This window comes from Papio anubis, chromosome 10 (genome assembly GCF_008728515.1).
Source record: "Papio anubis isolate 15944 chromosome 10, Panubis1.0, whole genome shotgun sequence".
NCBI lineage: Eukaryota > Metazoa > Chordata > Mammalia > Primates > Cercopithecidae > Papio > Papio anubis.
In genome coordinates, this window is record NC_044985.1 from 55967839 (window position 1) to 55985110 (window position 17272).

A 17272-nucleotide genomic window follows, 5' to 3' on the forward strand; every position below is an offset into this window, starting at 1 on the left:
TCAACAGACTGTTTTCTAATGTTAAATTCATGAGACTCAGTTGAGACAGTCAAGTGACCTAGCTGGCATTTTTTATATTATATATGTATTATTTACATGCAAATATAAATGTAGAATGATATACTATAAAATTCATATAAGTACATGATAAGAACATTTAAATGATTTTTAAAAGTACAAAGTAACAAGAGAAGTTCCTTTGTCAATGGTGACAGCATTAACAGGTTTTTGTGTTCTGTCCTGAAACACATTTATGTATATACCAGCCATAACCATCTCCACGTTTAGCAAAAGGAGCCGTGCAATGAAAAGCACAGACGCTGTGGTCCAGTGATGGGCAATTCCCAGGGTGGAATGAACCTTGCAGTTTTCCCTGGCTTGATGAACATCGCATGTGATTGCTTCCATCCCCTTTGTGAGAAGCCTTCATGGGCTTGTATTGAGACAGCAGGCTTTTGCTGACTAATATCAACCAAGGGCAATGTACATGATATTACCTAATCAAACATAACCCTTATGGGGTTGATTGGGGAAAACTGGTGGTCAGTTAACTCTGAGAAGCATTTAACGAAGCTCAAGATTATAAGCTGAACTCAGGAATGACAGCCTTTGCTAAAAGTGAGGGTTAGGATAGTTTCCTTTTTTTTCCAAAAAAACACCTCAGGCTCTCTTTAAAAATATGATAAAATTCATATGACATAAAATTTACAATCAGAGACATTTAGTACATTCTCAGGGTTGTGCAACCATCACTGTGATCTAGTTCCAAAATATTTTCATCACCCCAAAAGGAAACCCTGTATCCATTAGCAGTCACTCTGATTTCTCTCTTCCCTCAGTCCTTGTTAACCGGGAATCTGCTTCTATCTCTATGGATTTGCTGATTTGGACATTTCACAGAATCATACAATATGTGGCCTTCTGTGACTTGAAAACACAATGTTTTCAAGCTTCATCTATGTTGTTGCATGTATCAGCACTTCATTCCTTTTCCTGGCTGAATAGTGTGGGTAAATGTGGCATGGATAACCACCTTGTAAAATCCTTTTATCAGTCGGTGGCCTATTTCTAAATATTGCTATAAACCTTGGATTGAAGGGAGTCTCCTGTATGGGAGTTTTAAAATCACAGAATCATGAACTGTCAACAGTCTCCTTAGGTCAGCAATTAAGTATGCCAAAAAATAAATTGTTTAAAAATCATCAGGTCCCTGCTACTAACAGCTGATAGTGCTCTGAAAGGTAAAAGGCAGAAGCACTTGACAAGAATGTAGAGGCTCTAGGATTTTGACAATAGTGATCTGTCTTCTTACACCACTAACCTCCTCAGGAGCCCCTCTTGGGTGATAGACTCTGAGACACCCAAGCTGCTGAAATAATCCCCTCAGTCTTGAGTCAGATGGAGCAGAATGGTCACTCCTCACAGGGCAGCTTAGGGAAGGGGCAGCCACAGGCACCACAGGTGATGCTGGCTCCCTCCTTAACTGCAGAGAAGTGCTTGCCTTTTCTGTGTATCATTAAAAAAACAAAACAAAAAACCCAGAAAATGTCCTCCTCTTTGAACAAAATATTTAAGAATTTCTCTTGTGAATAAGATATTGCTGGCTGCTTACTTCAACCTAGATCTTTACTGTGGTTGTGTGTGTGTCTAGAACCATCTAGACAGGGATTAGCAAGAAACTCTAAGAATTCATGTGCTGGCTAATGATGGAAAATCCCAGGATTTAAAAGGAGCAGGGAAAAAACCGCCTGACTTGCTTTCCAGACAGATGCAAAATCTTCACCTTCCCTAAAATTAAAGTCTTGAGTCCCATGGTGGGGCAGGGAGTGAAGGAAGGCCAAGCCCTGGGAGCAGGAAGATATGTCAAATTGCTGAGACCTCAGTGGCCCTCAGCATTGTTTAAGAGAAGAAACCTGACAAAGAATAATCGATTGCCCCCTCTCGCTCCCCAGCTTGTCTCAGCTTTTCCATACTTAGCATTTTAAAGACTTGAACAAGAAAGGGCAGCCTGCAGGGAGCCAAAATGAGTGTAGCTGGCCTTCCATATCCTCAGGTTTTGCGTCCCTGGATTCAACCAACTGAGGATTGAAAATATTTGAAAAAGGGAATTGTGTCTGTACTGAACATGCACAGACTTTTTTCCTTGTCATTATTTCCCAAACAATATACTACAACTATATACAGAGCATTGACATTGTAATAGGTATTATAAGTAATCTAGAGATGATTTAAAGGATATCAGAGGATGTATATAGGTTATATGCAAATACTACACCATATTATAGAGGGAACTTGAGCATCCTTGAATTTTGGTATCCGAGGTTGTGGGTCCAGGAAACAATCAGATAGTGAGGGATGACTGTCTAGGCAACAAGAAAACGGGCATCCTGAAAGGGGGCCTAGGGCCTGCTTTCTGTACTTTTCGATGGTGTAAATCTGACTCTCTGGAGAGATTGTTTTTTGGTTCGCCAGCCAACCATGCCTGCCTCACGCACGTCCATATCTCCCTCTTGTCATGTATCCACCCCTTCTTTTCAAGTCCTTCTCAAAATCCTGACAGTTACATCCCTCCTTGGCTAAGATATTCACTAGTAGGTAGGGCTTTCTTCCTTCTCCATGGACCACAGCTGCCCATGACCAATACATCAAGTTCCGTATCCATTGTCTTTCCAAGGCCTCTAGGTCAAGGTGAGCTAGTGCAGAAGGAGGAAAATACTTTCTGGTCACCTGTCTTTAGCTTTAAAGGTTCTGGAATATTAAAAGCAATCAGCACAGGCTTTTCTACAGCATGTTTTTGAGACCCACTTGAGAATTTGGGTGGGGTTCGAAGAAACCAAATGTCTGGCCTATCCCAGGGGATATTAGTCACCCAAATGATGTCTCAGGATATAAAAACATATTAGACAAGTTCATACATGGGAGTAAGTGTCAGACTGGCCACTCCTTGTTGAAGCTTGAGGTTTTGAAATTCTGATCTACTTTCTCAAAGAGGTTTTTTGTTTGCTTTAAAACTAAAAAGGTCAATGGAGAAGGATTCTGGGAACTTTTTGAATGTAATTTCTTTACTAAGGTATAATAACAATTGAGAAAAAGGGAAGTGCAAGGGAGTGCAAGGAAAAGGTAGGCATGACAAATATAGGTATAGACCCCAAACATCATCTCTGCATTAACTTGTGCACCATCTGCAGTTGGACGGCTGGGTTGGACTCTGGTCTTTGTATGTCAGGAGAGACTGAGAAAAATTCTAGAGAAAGACAAGCCTGGAGCCAAAGAGGCCATGAGGCTTTGGTATATACAAAAGGGGTGGCATTAGTATAAACTCAAGTTCTGAAAAGTTGGGCCTCTTCACAGGTTAAATTGCTGGACCTATTAGAGGCTATGAAGCAAATCAGTTACCCCAAAGGCCCTGGAAAAGTTGGCAGGCTCTTAGTCACCAAATTCTGGAAGACTCAAGCAAGAAAGTCCTTGAGTTCTGATGGGACTAGATTCAGCCAATTAAAAAAAAGTTTCTGTGCATAGAGACTGCTCAAATGTAAACAAAAAGATCCCAAATAATTATGGAGGTTGGACAAGAAGACATTCTATAAGAAAAAGTGGTTTTTATTTAAAAAAAAAAAAAAGAAGAAGAGAAAAAAGCTTATATTCTCCCAAGTCAGCATTGAGAGAGGATTCCAGCAGCTAATGTTCCCCTTTCTCTGGAGTTGCACCATCCATTATGGAAGCCATCAGCCACATGTAGCTATTGAGCACTCCAAATTGATGTGCATTGTGAGTATAATATACATACTGGATTTCAAAGACTTACCATGAAAAAAAGAACGTAAAATGTCTCATCAATAATTTTTTCATGTGGATTTGTTAACATAATATTTTAGAAATATTGGGTTAAAATATACTAAGATTAATTTCACCCCTTAAGTTATTTTAATATGGCTACTAGAAAATGTAAAAATTACTTATGTGGCTTATGTTATATTCTTATTGAACACGTTGCTTTAGAGTCCTTTATTAATAATCACTCATAGTCATGCTTAAGGGGAATGCTTCTCCTTTGTTAACATCAACACAAGCATGTGTAGTATGGGCCTACAGCATGTCTAGAATGCCTGAAAGTCGATTTACTGAAGGTCAGGGTCATGCCACTACGGCAGAAACACAGAGGGTCTTATTGATGAAAGCAATGGATTTTAACCTTTCTGGAGCTGCTTTAATTATGACCCAGCTCCCCTCACTTGCAGGGTTCTAGTAATAGTAGGTATCTAATAGTAGCATTGGGTTCTATCATTTACAGCACCTAGAACGGTGTCCATAGTAGACACTTTATAAGCATTCACTATTACTCACCCTTTTCTCAGTAAAATGAAACTCTATATAAATGACACTAATAGAATTCCCCATGAGTGTTTTTGCCCCAGTTTTTAAATGTAGGGAACGTTGGCCCCTATTTTGCCTATCTGTAAGCTGTCAGGGCCTGCTATTGATTGGGTCTGGTACTTGAACCAGTGCTGGAATGCAGATATTCTTTCTAGGGAGTAAGGTTTGGACACAGTCTGTGGTTCCCCATGCCACTCCCTGGGTGCCTGGGATGGATCTTATTTCTGGGGCACCTACTTAAGCATTTTATGTAGTCTCCTTATCTTACTTCCCTCTTGTCCTCTCTGAGACCTTTGTCCTTTTTTACTCTGGACATCTTGGGTCATGGTGTTTGTCAAGCTTTGGATCCCCCTTTAGCTGAAATGTCACCCCACCAACCACAGGGCCCCTGCTCAATAAATGTGGCCACATCCAATGGCAACTATTTTAAAATAATACAGAAATTTTGTTTTTAGTCAGCTATTAGCAACTAGGTACTGTGGATCTCAACCATTCAGCTACTATTTAGATCATCCAGATCAGTGGCTCTGAATGAGAGAGAAAATTTGTAATGACCTGGGTGCATCTTCAAAGGACACATTTTCTGGGACCCATTCTTAGAAATCTTGATTTCATGGGTCTGGGGTGCTACCTTGGGATCTGTACTTTTAAAAAGGTCCCAAAGGCCGGGTGAGGTGCCTCATATGTATAATCCTAGCAATTTTGGGAGGCCAAGGTGGGAGGATTACTTGAGCCCAGGAGTTCAAGACCAGCCTGGGCAACATGATGAAACCCTGTCTCTGCTAAAAATACAAAAAATTAGCTTGGTGTGGTAGTGCATGCCTATAGTCCCAGCTACTCGGGAAGCTGAGATAGGAGGATCACTTGAGCCTGGGAGGCAAAAGGGTTGCAGTGAGCTGAGATAGCATCACTGCATACCAGCATGGGTGACAGATGAGACCATGTCTCAACAATAACAACAACAACAACAACAATCTCCCAATATGACTCAGGTGAATGCACTTGATTAAGAATTACAAGTGAGACAACAATGGGAATACTTATTTTCTATCATTTTGGGTGTTAAATAATTTTTGGTGTGAAGATTAGATGGCTAATATTTTAGTTCAAACTTCATAGCATACTCATTTGTAGATTTTCTAAATTAGCATACTCCCTGGCATATAGCAAGCAATAACTAAAAGATTGCTGAATTGATGACTGTCTTAGTCCATTTGCACTGCTGTAACAAAATGCCTGAGACTGGGCAATTTATAAAGAACAGAAATTTATTTCTCACATTTCTGGAGACTGGGAAGTCCAAGATCAGAACAGCAGTGAATTTGGTGTCTGGTGAAGATCTTCTTGCTGAGTCCTCACTTGGTAGAAGAGTGGAAGAGCAAAAAGTGGTCTAAACTAGTTCCATTCAGCCCTTTATAGGGCACTAATCCATTCATGAGCCCTCACTGAAGCGGCATCATTGTCTGGGGTAAATACCTGGGGTTCATCATCTCGTGCAGAGAAGGTTAATAACACAGACATACACACATGGAGTGAGTTAAGGAGTAGAAAGTTTAATAGGCAGAAGAAAGGAGAGAGGAGAGCAGCTCTCTTTCTTGTAAAAGAGAGCCGTCTGATAAGGAGAAGTGGCAAACCGCAGCAGATTTTATAGGCAGGGTTGAGGAGGCAGTGTCTGATTTACGTAGGGCCCACAGATTGGTTCAACCAGGTGTCATGTTTATTTATTTTTATTATATATTTTTAAAATTATACTTTAAGTTCTAGGGTACATGTGCACAACGTGCAGGTTTGTTACATAGGTATACATGTGCCATGTTGGTTTTCTGCACCCATTAACTAGTTATTTACATTAGGTATTTCTCCTAATGCTTTCCCTCCCCCAGCCCCCTACCCCACAACAGGCCCTGGTGTGTGATGTTCCCCGCCCTGTGTCCGAGTGTTCTCATTGTTCAATTCCCACCTATGAGTGAGAACACGTGGTGTTTGATTTTCTGTCCTTATGATAGTTTGCGGAGAATGATGGTTTCCAGCTTCATCCACGTCCCTACAAAGGACATGAACTCGTCCTTTTTTATGGCTGCATAGTATTCCATGGTGTATATGTGCCACATTTTCTTTTTCTTTTTTTTTTTGAGACAGGGTCTCGCTCTGTCGCCCAGACCAGAGTGCAGTGGCACGATCTCGGCTCACTGCAAGCTCCACCTACCGGGTTCACGCCATTCTCCTGCCTCAGCCTCCCGAGAAGCTGGGACTATAGGTACCCGCCACCATGCCCGGCTTATTTTTTGTATTTTTTAGTAGAGACAGGGTTTCACTATGTTAGCCAGGATGGTTGTGCCACATTTTCTTAATCCAGTCTATCATTGATGGACATCTGGGTTGGTTCCAAGTCTTTGCTATTGTGAATAGTGCCACAATAAACATATGTGTGCATGTGTCCTTATAGTAGCATGATTTATAATCCTTTGGGTATATACCCAGTAATGGGATCACTGGGTCAAATGGTATTTCTAGCTCTAGATCCTTGAGGAATCGCCACACTGTCTTCCCCAATGGTTGAACTAATTTACACTCCCACCAGCAGTGTAAAAGTGTTCTGATTTCTCCATATCCTCTCCAGCATCTGTTGTTTCCTGACTTTTTAATGATTGCCATTCTAACTGGTGTGAGATGGTATCTCATTGCAGTTTTGATGCACATTTCTCTGATGACCAGTGATGATGAGCATTTTTTCATGTGTCTGTTGGTTGCATAAATGTCTTCTTTTGAGAAGTGTCTGTTCATATCCTTTGCCCACTTTTTGAAGAGGTTTTTTTTTTATTGTAAATTTGTTTAAGTTTTTTGTAGATTCTGGATATTAGCCCTTTGTCAGATGGGTAGATTGCAAAAATTTTCTCGCATTCTGTAGGTTGCCTGTTCACTCTAATGTTAGTTTCTTTTGCTGTGCAGAAGCTCTTTAGTTTAATTAGATCCCATTTGTCTATTTTGGCTTTTGTTGCCATTGCTTTTGGTGTTTTAGTCATGAAGCCTTTGCCCATGCTTATGTCCTGAATGGTATTGCCTAGGTTTTCTTCCAGGGTTTTTATGGTTTTAGGTCTAACATTTAAGTCTTTAATCCATCTTGAATTAATTTTTGTATAAAGTGTAAGGAAAGGACCCAGTTTCAGCTTTCTACATATGGCTAGCCAGTTTTCCCAGCACCATTTATTAAATTGGGAATCTTTTCCCATTGTTGTTCTTGTCAGGTTTGTCAATGATCAGATGGTTGTAGATGTGTGGTGTTATTTCTGAGGCCTCTGTTCTGGTCTATTGGTCTATATATCTGTTTTGGTACAAGTACCATGCTGTTTTGGTTACTGTAGCCTTGTAGTATAGTTTGAAGTCAGGTAGCATGATGCCTCCGGCTTTGTTCTTTTTGCCTAGGATTGTCTTGGCAATGCGGGCTCTTTTTTGGCTCCACATGAACTTTAAAGTAGTTTTTTCAGTTCAGTGAAGAAAGTCATTGGTAGCTTGGTGGGGATCAAATTCAAACATAATATTAACCTTAAATGTAAACAGGCTAAATGCCCCAATTAAAAGACATATACTGGCAACCTGGATAAAGAGTCAAGACCGATCAGTGTGCTATATTCAGGAGACCCATCTCAAGTGCAGAGACACACACAGGCTCAAAATAAAGGGATGGAGGAAGATCTACCAAACAAATGGAAAGCAAAAAAGAGCAGCGGTTGCAATCCTAGTCTCTGATAAAACAGACTTTAAACCAACACAGATCAAAAGAGACAAAGAAGGCCATTACATAATGGTAAAGGGATCAATTCAACAAGAAGAGCTAACTATCCTAAATATATATGCACCCAATACAGGAGCACCTAGATTCATAAAGCAAGTCCTTAGAGACCTACAAAGAGACTTAAAATTTATTTTTAATTTTTATAGATTTAGTGAGTATAATGGCAGATTTCTTTTTTTTTCCCCCTGAGACAGAGTCTCACTCTGTTGCCCAGGCTGGAGTGCAGTGGCATGATCTCGGCTCACTGCCACCTCTGCTGCATGGGTTCAAGTGATTCTCCTGCCTCAGCCTCCAGAGTACCTGGGACTATAGGCATGTGCCACCATGCCCAGCTAATTTTTGTATTTTTAGTAGAGACGGGGTTTCACTGTGTTAGCCAGGATGACCTCGATCTCCTGACCTTGTGATCTGCCCGCCTTGGCCTCCCAAAGTGCTGAGATTACAGATGTGAGCCACTGCACCTGGCCAGATTTCTTACATGTGCAGATTTCTTACATTTCTCCTGCCCTCCTGCCTTTTGGAGTCTCCGGTGTCTATTATTCTACTCCGCATGTCCATGTATATCCATCGTTTAGCTCCCACTTACAAGTGAAAATATGCAGTATTTGCCTTCTGTTTCTCAGTTATTTTACTTCGGATAATGGCCTCCAATCCCATCTATGTTGCTGCAAAGTATGTGATTTCTTTCTTTTTTATGGCCGAGTAAGTATTCCATAGCACAAATATATATGTTATATATGTTACATATATGTTTATATGTTATATGTGTGTATATGTTATATATGTATATACATATAATGTGTATGACATGTATAACATATATACATATAATATATGACATGTAATATACATATATACACATATATAATACATATATACATATGTAACATATATATGTTATATACATGTTATATATAATGGTGTATATATAATACTATATATATAACACTTAAAATTTATTTTATTTTATTTTAATTTTAAGTTCTGGGATACATGTGCAGGATGTGCAAGTTTGTTACATAGGTAAACGTGTGCCATGGTGGTTTGCTGCACCTATCAACCCATCACCTAGGTATTAAGCACCCTGCCTGCACTAGCTATTTATCCTGATGCTCTCTCTCCCCCAGCCCCTGATAGGCCCCAGTGTGTGGTGTTCCCCTCCCTGTGTCCATATGTTCTCATTGTTTAGCTCCCACTTATAAGTGAGAATATGAGTACATACCACATTTAAAAAATTTAGTCCTCCATTGATGGATACTTAGATTGATTTCATATCTTTACTATTGTGAATAGGGCTGTGATAAACATACAAGTGCAGAATCTTTTTGATATAATGATTTTTTCCCCTTTTGGGTATATACCCAGTATTGGGATTGCTGGATAGAATAGTGATTCTATTTTTAGTTCTTTGAGAAGTCTCCATACTGTTTTTCATAAAGGTTGTACTAATTTACATTCCCACAAAAAGAGTAAAAGTTCCTTTTTCTCTGCATCTTTACCAACATCTGTTGTTTTTTCAACTTCTTAATGATAGTCATTCTGACTGGTGTAATATGGTATCTTATTGTGGTTTTAATTTGCATTTCTCTGATGATTAGCGATGTTGAGCGTTTTTTCACATTTGTTGGCTGCTTATATGCCTTCTTTTGAAAAAAGTCTGTTCATGTCCTCTGCCCACCTTTTAGTGTTGCTATTTGTTTTTTCTTGTTGAGTTCCTTGTAGATTCTAGATATTAGCCCTTTGTTGGATGCATAGTTTGCAAATATTTTTTCCCATTTTGTAGGTTGTCTGTTTATTCTGCTGATTGCTTCTTTTGCTGTGCAGAAGCTTTTTAGTTTAATTAAGTCTCATTTGTCTATTTTTGTTTTTGTTGTGTTTGCTGTTGAGGACTTAGTCATAAATTCTTTGCCTAGAGCCAATGTCCAGAAGCGTTTTTCCTAAACTTTTGTCTAGAAATTTTAGTTTTGGGTCTTATGTTCTTCTTGAGTTAATTTTTGTCTATGGTGAGAGGTATGGGTCCAGTTTCATTCTTCTGCACACAGCTATCCAATCGTCCCAGCACCATCTATTGAATAGGGTGTCCTTTCTCCAGTGTATATTTTTGTTGATTTTGTCAAAGATCATTTGGTTGTAGGTATGTGGCTTTATTTCTGGGTTCTCTATTCTGTTCCATTGATCTATGTGTCTATTTTTATACCAGCACCATGCTGTTTTGGTTACTATAGCCTTGTAGTATAATTTGAAATCAGGTAATTTGATGCCTCCAGCTTTACTGTTTTCTTAGGATTGCTTAGGAGCTATTTGAGTTCTTTTTTGGTTCCATATGAATTTGAGGATTCTTTTTTCTAATTCTGTGAAAAATGATGCTGGTAATTTGATAGAGATTGCATTGAATCTGTAGATTGCTTTGGACAGTATGGTCACTTTAACAATGATTTCAAGATATCTTTAGCTTTAAAAATGTATTAAGCATGGTAACTATAGTTAATAATAATGAATTGTAATTTTCAAAATTGCTGAGAGTAGATTTTAAATGTTCCCACCATAAAAAAATGCTAAGCAGATGAGGTGATGGATATGCTGTTAATTTGATTTACTTCTTCCATAATGTATACGTATATCAAAACATTGCATTGTACCCCATGAATATATATATATATAACTTGTCAATTAAAAATAAAAATTTAAATATGTATTGAATGTTTCCATCAAATTTCATATGCCTTAAATAAATGAGAACTGTGCCTCTGAAGAGTCTGGCAGGTGGCCCCTTGGAGGAGGCCAGCTTCAGAGCTGTCTCCTCAGAGAAGACTTGGATGGGGTAGTTCATTTGTTTTTGAACACAGAAAGGATGCAGCTGTAGGAGGGGCCTTTATCAACACCCAGGCCCACTCTGCAGCAGTTAATTGCCACTTCCTGTCTAGATAATACAGCACAATAGACTGAGCCCATCTGCTGTTTGCATCCCCCATGCCACCCACATGGGCATTGTTTAAGGTGGTGGAGGTCTAACAAGCAAGACTGACAGTGAGTATGTCAGTGGGAGAGACTGGTTCATGGGTCTCTATTAGCCTCAGGAATGGTTTCCACAGGTCAGGCTGACCTTCTGTGGCTGCCCTGCAAAGGGCCACACCTGTGCTTGCAAATACAGCTGCTGGTGTCTTCACATGGCTCAACTCCCTGACCTGTAGACCTCTAACCGGAATGTTCTTTGGTGGTTAGGTCTGATGTTTCTGTTACAGGAAAAGGTTCCCGATCCAGACCCCAAGAGAGGGTTCTCGGATCTCATGCAAGAAAGAATTCAGGGTGAGTCTGCAGTGCAAAGTGAAAGCAAGTCTATTAAGAAAGTAAAAGAATAAAAGAATGGCTATTCCATAGACATACCAGCCTCGAGGGCTGCTGGTTGCCCAATTTTATGGTTGTTTCTTGATGATATGCTAAACAAGAGGTGGATTATTCATGCCTCCCCTATTAAGACCATATAGGATAACTTCCTCTCTCTTTTTTTTTTTTTTTTTTTTTGAGATGGATTTTCGTTCTTGTCCACCAGGCTGGAGTGCAGTGGCGCAATCTTGGTTCACTGCAACCTCCGCCTTCCGGGTTCAAGCGATTCTCCTGCCTCAGCCTCCCCAGTAGCTGTGATTATAGGCTCGTACCACCATGCCCAGCTAATTTTTATATTTTTAGTAGAGACGGGGTTTCACCATGTTGGCCAGGCTGGTCTTGAACTCCTAACCTTAGGTGATCCACCCACCTTGGCCTCCCAAAGTACTGGGATTACAGGCATGAGCCACCACGCCCGGCTAGGATAATTTCCTGATGTTGCCATGGCATTTGTAAACTGTCATGGCACTGGTGGGAGTGTAGCAGTGAGGACGCCCAGAGGTCACTCTCCTTGCCATTTTGGTTTTGGTGGGTTTTGGCTGGCTCCTTAACTGCAACCTGTTTTATCAGCAAGGTCTTTATAACCTGTATTTTGTGCTGACCTCCTATCTCATCCTGTGACTTAGAAGGCCTTAGCCATCTGGGAATGCAGCCCAGTAGGTGTCAGCCTCATTTTACCCAGCTCCTATTCAAGATGGAGTTGTTCTGGTTCACATGCCTCTGACATTTCCACAGGCTGCTTTGTGTAGAGTTTTAAAGAACAAACAACCCACAAACCTATCTAAAAACAGTTGAACTGATGCAAATTCTAAAAATGACTGAAAAATAACCTTTATGGGGTAGGAGCCCTGTCCAAAGCAGTGCTTTCAAGGGCCCTGTGGGAACTCCACACCCACGTAGTTAGCTAGTTGCATCTCTTTACCCACATTAGATGGTGATTTTAATTTGTTTTTAACCTAGCAAGAATTTGTTCAGTGATGTTTCTCTTTCACCAACCTCCATGTCGGAGAAGGAAGACAGGTCATGTTCTCAAATTGTCCTTCCTTTTCACTCTCATAAAAGTCCTGTTGTCCCCTTCCCTTTCTCCCCTGCTCAGCCATGTCCTTGCTCCCTCCCAAGCCTTCAGGAATCTTTGTATCTGCAGAGAAAGGAGGAGCTCAAATTAGTTTGGCAGGTCAACAGAGGCAGAAAGAGGAACAGGGGTGGGCAGAGTTTCCACAAGTGGCTTTGCACATCCCTGAGCTGCACCTTGCACCAGCGATCCCCTACCTATGCTTCACTGCCAATGACAGTGGGTCAGTGCAAAATAATCCAGGAACCACAGGCTGCCCAGGGGCTGCTGCTGCCTCTTGCTCAAATGAACATTACTCTCTGCTGGGAGCGGGGAGTCCACAAGCATGGATGAAAACATCCTGTCTCAGATTCAGAATTTGAGAAGAAGCAAGAAAGGAAGTCATCACAGACACAGAAATGTTGGGAACCTGATCGAACTTAAGTAGTGGACATTGAAGCATTATTTCTCTTAGTGTTGGTATTCCCAGTGTTAGAAGGGACACTATTCAGTCAACACACATTTATCAGGTACTAGCTATGTGTCAGGCTTCTGTACTAGCTGCTGAGGTGCTGTGAGTGACAGTCCTGCTTTCACAGAGCTCATAGTTGAGAGCAGTAGTCTCCAAATGCTTAGTCATTTTACATCCCTATAGGAAAAACATTGAGCTGAACTACTCTGTTTTTTATTTATAAATTATGTAATATATTGCTATATTATGCACATCAAGTAAAATGATTTGTGTACATTACAAAATGGACAGGCAAAATAAATTAATCCAGAGGAGATACAAATGCAAATGTCTATAAATTTCTAATATTTTCTTCTTACCCTCTAATGGCTTATTTTGCACAAGTTCTGGGATGCAGGCACCCACTGTAGAGATGACAGATAGGATTAGTAGTGTGATCCAATGTGAGATTTTCTGGATTCCGATGTTGGCTCCAGTCCATACTTTTTGTGTGACCTAGGATTTGTTTCTTAAGTGCTCAGAGTCTAAGTTTCTCCATGTGTAAAATGGGTTTTATAATGATACTTTCCTCGGTGTTTTAGTGAAGATGGAATGAGGTGATCCATGTAAAGTGCTTAGAAGTCTTCCTGGCATTTGGAAAGAGTGCATAAATGTTATTATTTTGATTATTACAGTCTCTTCGGAGAGAAAAACACTAACCAACTCAGTATTTAATTTCAACTGTGATGAGTACCATGCAGGACAAGTCTAGGATGCTAGGAGGGTGTATTGGGAAGACTTAACCTAGTCAGTTTTGAGGTGTGTTTGGAGTTCAGGAGGGAGCCAAGGTTAGAGCAGGAGCAGAGCATTCCCAGCTGAGAAACAGCACCTGCGAAGGCTGAGGCAGGAGAGAGCTTAACTCCTTGGGGGAGGAGACGAGGGCCCAGTGAGAAGGCAAGAACATTAACAGGTCCAACAGGAGAAGCAGGCTGACTGGAGACCATGTAGGTCTTCGTGGGCATTGTATCCATCAAGGATCTATTACCAAAACCAAAACCCATTTGCAGTCGTTTCAGCAGAAAAAGGAGTTTATTAGAGGATATGAAGATACTTTCAAAATCTCCAGAGGGCCAGAAAGTCAGGCTTGTAGGCCAGGAGATCAGAACAAGGCTCAAACCAACCACACCCTGGGAGTGAATCAGAAAGGGTCTCTGCAGCTGTCTCCAAGTCTAGACCCCCTCAGCACAGCTCATGCCACTGTTGCCCCTAGGAGCTGGATACCACCACTGCCACCCTTTCTAGCAAATGGATTCTGCACAGTTGGCTTGCTCATGGGCTCAATTCCAAATGAAGCTGTTTGCAAGACTATCTGATTGGCAGAGCTTGGATCACATGGTGAGGTCTAGCTGCAAGGGAATCAGGGAAAGTCAGTTTTCTGGCTTCAGCTGTGGGGAGGTAAGAACCCCTAGGGTGGCAAAGTCCCCAAATATGGGAATGATGTCAAGGATTTTGGGCTTAACTGCTTTCACATCATCACATGGTCTGCTGTGGTCACGAGGGCTGGAGGGGGCAGAGAGGGTCAATCATCTTTGTAGAAATAAAAAAGAATAAACAAGCCTCAAATAGCCAAACCCCAAACCCAACCATTTGGGAAATTAAAAAATGCTACCTCCTGGAAACTTTGTCCATTTATTTGCAACAAGTCTAACAAACACTCTGAAGAGGTGGTGCTCAAGGGAGCTGTGCAGTGGGTTTGGATGAATGTGCAACCAACGCCGGACAAACATCCCTATTAAAGGGTGCATTGTTCCAGGTTACAGTTTCTCTCAAGCTTAGGGTAGATCCTTTCTCTCAAAGACACAAACTGGAAAGCCCTGACTCAGGTGCCCAAATTAGGTTTGTTTGTGGGGTGGTGGACCAAGCATTGGAAGGTCCAACAGGACAGAAGTATGAGATGGGAACATTTTGGCATGTCCAGAGGAAGATGGTTAGTTAAGGAAGCAAGATGAAGGTTGGGCAGAGAAGCTGCTTTCTTAAGAAAAAGCTTGCCGGGCACAGTAGCTCATGCCTGTAATCCCAGCACTTTGGGAGGCCGAGGTGGACAGATCACCTGAAGTCAAGAGTTTGAGACCAGCCTGACCAACATGGAGAAACCCTCTCTCTACTAAAAATACAAAATTAGCTGGGTGTGGTGGTACATGCCTGTAATCCCAGCTACTCGGGAGACTGAGGCAAGAGAATTGCTTGAACCCGGGAGGCAGAGCTGGGAGGCAGAGGTTGTGGTGAGCTGAGATTGCACTATCGCCCTCCAGCCTGGGCAACAGGAGCAAAATTCCTTCTCAAAAAAAAAAAAAAAGATAAAAAAGAAAAAGCTGCATTTTTTCTTAAAGCACCTCCTAATGAGATCATGATTTTCATCGATGCAGGAAGCTGGTTGAGTTGGCAGAGCATTGTTTTGTAACAGAAACAAATTATAGCTTAATTCAGATAATAAATAATGCACTTCTAAACACAGAGAAAAATGTATTAAACAAATGGCTGTGGAATAGAAGGTCAAAATGAAACTGTGGTAAGATGATTTCTATGCAGCTCAATATTTTCTGTTTATAGGCTGACTTGGAGCCAAAAATATGATTCTCATTCAGTTGCATTATTAAAAATAAAATGATCTAGTAAGTTAAAAATGGAAGCCTGATGAATCTTCTAGTATTAGGTATATAATATAGGCATGTCGAGAGAGAAAATCTTAACTAATTATTTTAATGATTTAATAAAAACCAGAACTTCTTAACTGATTATCTAGCAAGTTAAAAACATTGCACACCAGTTAAATGTAGCCAACTTTTTCTTATCCACATACCTACACATGTGCCACCTGACATCACTTGACTGTGTTTTGGGTATCAGCATCCCTCTGAGACTTGTACTAGTTTTATTTCAGTGCTTTTCTTCTAAAACAGTGGTTCTTAAACTTTTGGGGAGCTCATAAATCCCTTTAGTATTTGACTCTCTCCCTTAAAAATTGCAGTCTCATCTTACTCCTGCAACAAATTTCAAGGAGTTTCAAGGACCCCCAATTAAACTTCTGCCTTAAACCTCAGTTTTCTCCCCATAAATCATGGCAAAGGGAGACAGGGAGCTCAGGCTGGTGTCAGTGATGATATCTGCAAGGATGGAAAGTCCCCACTGGGACTGCTTGTATGTACTCTCCTGAAATACTGGATTCAGTGGTGCCAGCTTAATGGCCAGGAGAAGTTTTGTACCAAGAACTAACCGATCAGTGTTTTTTTTTTTAAACAGGGTCTGGTTCTGTCACCCATGCTGGAGTGCAGTGGTACAGTCTTGGCTCACTGCAGCTTTGGCCCCGTGGGCTCAAGTGATCCTCCCACCTCAGCCTCCTGACTAGCTGGGACTTCAGGCATGTGCCACCAAGCCCAGCTACTTTTTGTAGTTTTTGCAGAGACAAGTTTCGCCATGCTGTCCAGGTTGGTCTCAGATGCCTGAGCTCAAGCGATCTACCTACCTCAGCCTCCCAAAGTGCTGGGATTATAGGCCTGAGCCACCGCGCTGGTCTGATTAGTTTTTAATAACTATAGTGTGCTGGGTAGAATGGAAGTGGAAATGGCCACAGCACTGCTGCCTTCTGGCTGCCTGGGACCCTCTATGTCTGGCCCACCTCCACAAGAAAACAGACCCTGCCAGCACCACTACGATGCCTTCCCGCCAGGAATCCTGCGGTGTTAGTGCTTTTGAAATATACATTCCTGTTAAGTTCTTAATGATGAAGAATAGCTTCCTCATTGAGTTTCTACTTCTAAGTATACATATGCATTTTGAGAGGAAGGAGCTTTTATGTTTTAACTCAAAGGATGTCTAATGGCAACGTCCTTTCTGATTGGTCTGGGCATAGGGGATAGCAATTGGCAGCAGAGTTTGGGGATGGGTCCTTTGTAAAATCCCTAAAACTCCTGAACAGAAGATAGTCATTTAATTGCAAAATTACACATAAGGAAGAAAATGAAATACCTTTTTGGAGCATTAACAGGAAATATAAATTTCTATAAGGAGGTAGTTGATGTTCTTTTCCAAAGAGGTTGTGGTAAGGCTTCCAGGTTTCAGGTAAAAAGTCTGGTTCTAATCCTGATTCTGCATTTTACTAATTCAGTGGAGACAGAGGAACTTCAGGGCTCTGCAAAAAGTACAGGCCTCACTTTGTGGC